Source organism: Psammomys obesus, unplaced genomic scaffold, assembly GCF_907164565.1.
Source record: "Psammomys obesus unplaced genomic scaffold, mPsaObe1.curated_primary_1811, whole genome shotgun sequence".
Classification (NCBI taxonomy): Eukaryota; Metazoa; Chordata; class Mammalia; order Rodentia; family Muridae; genus Psammomys; species Psammomys obesus.
The window spans coordinates 20,118,382-20,121,774 of record NW_026596109.1 but is presented as its reverse complement, the minus strand read 5'-3'; positions in this window follow the sequence as shown (position 1 = coordinate 20,121,774).

Below are 3,393 nucleotides of genomic sequence, written 5' to 3'. Positions count from 1 at the left end.
AAGAAGAAGAAGAAGAAGAAGAAGAAGAAGAAGAAGAAGAAGAAGAAAAACACACAGAAAAAATCCTGGAAACAGGGAGTATCTCAGTGGACAAATACTTGGGTACATGCATGACAGCATGAGTTCTGTAACCAGAAGCCATGCAGAAGACAGGCAAGCATGGGTCCCATAGTCATCTCAGCACTTGGGAGGTTAAGACCTGGGATCTCCTATCAAGTTGTCTAACTACACTAGCCAAGCCAGAAGGCACTGAACATCAACTTCCAGTCCTCTAGAAGCACATGCACACACATAGACTTCCACCAGTGATCATGTATGCACACACAATGGACACATGTGCACCACTCATAAAGTATTGAAAAACTCATGCACCCTCCCCTAGCTTGCCCCAATGATAACATCTTAAAATACATCCCTTACCTTTTTTTGCAACATTTTCCCTTCTCCTTGGTCCCTAGAAACCACTAGTTTGCACTCATTTTTTTCATGGTTCTCCCCATGGAATCATAATATTTCTGTTTCTAGTCAGTGAGATTTTCTGCAGGTTTATTCAAGTTTCTGGACAGGTCAATAGTCTTTTCTGTTTTATTGCAAACTAATATTCCATAACATAGCATGTTTGTTTAATCATTCATCTAATAAAGGGCAGTAAGAATGTGTCTATCTGCTAATATAGATAAAAGTACAGTAGACATTGTATACAGATTCTGTGTGAACATGTTTACACTTCTATTGGACAAAGTACACTTGCTGAATTAAGAAAGTGTCAACTACTTTTCATGGTGGTATTGTCCTTTTTACAATCCCACCATATATGTGTCAGTGAGGGATCTGGTTTCTCCAAATTCCCTCATGTACCAGCTTTTGTTATGTTTTTTTTTTAATTTATTTATTACTACTGTGTGTTTGTCTCTGTGTAAGTGTATATGTGCGTGAAACATGCTTGCCACAGCATAAATACGAAAGCTACAGGAAAACTTTGTGGAGTTGAATCTCTTCTACTTTTATCTGGGTTCTAGGGATGAAACTCGGGTTGGCAGGCTTGTGGTGAAGTGCCGTGACCAGGTGAACCATCTCACTGGGCCTGTTTGTATGGTTTGTGGCAAGATCTCATTGTGGTTTGACTTGATTTCCCTATGAACTAATGAACATCTTTCCATGTGCTTATCTAAATGCATATCATTCTCCTATGCTTAATAGTTTTTTTTTTAATATTGACTTTTTAATAGTCTTCAGTTACTTTAAAAATTGTCATTTGGAGTTAAGATTTTTATGTTGTTACCTATTTATTGATGGTTAATCTCAGTTGGTCAACTTGGCAGGATGCAGGGTCACCTACAAGACAAGTCTGCCTATGACTGTGAAGAATTAACCAGGTAAGATTATCATATATGTTAGGGATTATATAGATTAGATGAAGTAGAAAGATTCTCCCTTAATGTAAATTGTACCTTTCTATGGGTCAGGGATCAGAACCAAATAAAAGGCAGACAATGAGTCATTGTAAATATAAGGGAGGATCAAATAAAAGGCAGAAGTGTTCACCATTCTCTGTTTTTCAGCTGTGAATGAATTATGACCAGTACCTCAAGCTTCTGGCTCTTCCACTTCTTCACCTTGATAGACGGTACCCTTGAACTGGGAACCAAAATAAATCTTTCACCAGTATTTCTTTAATCAGAGTATTTTATCACAGCAACAAAAAAAGTGGCTATACCAAACACTGGTGCCGGAAGCAGGGCAGAGCAGAGTAGCTTGTGCCACAAACCCCATCCTGTGGTTCTTTCTTTAAGTGAGAGACTTCAGAGTCTACCTAATTTACTTTGTTTCTTAAAGGGGAATGACTCAGAGAAATGTCACCTCATTAAGAAGTCCTACATGCAGCGTCTTTGCCATTAGCGTTCTCTGCTTATAAGAAGTGTATGCTGTCAAAAATGTTTTGGTGTTTTGTTTTGTTTTTTCACAGAAACAGTTGAAAAAGTTTCAGAGAATAAAAATTAAAGGCAGCACTGGAAAAAAAAATCAGCTTACTTCCATTTGATTGGTTTATAAACACCTTTAGACTCACTGGAAAAAATGAATATCTTGATTCAGTGATATACTTTTTATTCCATTATAATCAACCTATGTTTGTAGAACTGACTCTTCAAGGAAGTGATTCCAGCCTAAAGATAGCTTCAATTTGCTGACTTTAACACACCACCCAAATGTTTCTTAATTTTTTATTTCTAAATAGAACTGTTCTTGAAGAAATTGCTCATCTAAATATTATTTCTTTTGACAAACACTTTGACTTTCACTTGAAATCATAGCAGAATTAAATACTAGAGTTCATTATCTATAAGAGTACTTTTTAATTATCAGATCTTCTCTTATTATTTTGTGTGTGAACTCCCTCAATTAAAAAAAAAATGAAAGCAAAAGATCAGAGAATCAAGCCTGATTCCAAGGAAGCTCTCTGTTCTTGCGTCTCAAGCATTTGCGATCTAATGACAGGACAGAAGTTTAGACAAACTGTCCTGTTGCCTACACCTGTCATTGGCCACTTCTTGTTTACCCAATCGTTATCACCCACATCTCTTATGTATGACTGAAGGTACTAACTATGGTTTCCTTGATACCCTCACTTAACCTGTCACGTGCAATCTCCTTGATTCTTCTCTTAATTCCCTGCTTTGTATATTTTCCCTCTCATGTTCATGGTTATGTCATCTATCCCGAACTCTGTTGTGGCCTCCTCTCTGCCACTGTTTGAATATTTTTGTTTAATCTGTATTTGAATATGCACAGTTTTATGGTCACATGCCAGGATACCCTTCCACACTTTCCTTATTTTCTCCTTTATTTCTATTTTTTACCTTTTTATTGATTGTTTGCGAATTTCATATGATGCACCCCAGTTCCACACCCCTTCCCTTGTACTCACCTTCCATCTTTGAAACCTCCCCACCTCCCCCTCCCTGGCAACAGAGAAATAAATCTTATTGTGGAAACTGTAGTGTGTCATGGTGTGTCTACAGTTTATCATTTTGCCCACACTTCTTTGCCAGCAAAGGTCCATTGGAATGACATCTTTGGTCTGGTTTGAGGCCTCTGGCTTCTGTGTTCTATTAATACTGGAACCTCACTGGGACTCCTCTTAGCTGTCTCCGTGTCATGGAGACCCTGAAGTTTTGGATCTGTCGGACTGACCACCTTCATGTACAACAGTTCATCAATGGGGTAGATGTTGGGGTAGGCCGATTCAAATCCCTGAACCCGGCTTGAGAGGTAGCTGACATGCTTGGCCCACTGGCTCTTTTCTGGCACCAACAAAGTTGCAACCAGGGCCAGCTCTACCCGGCTGCCCAGGTGAGGTGCGGGGCTTGCTCTCATGTGTCTTTCGGCCAAGGA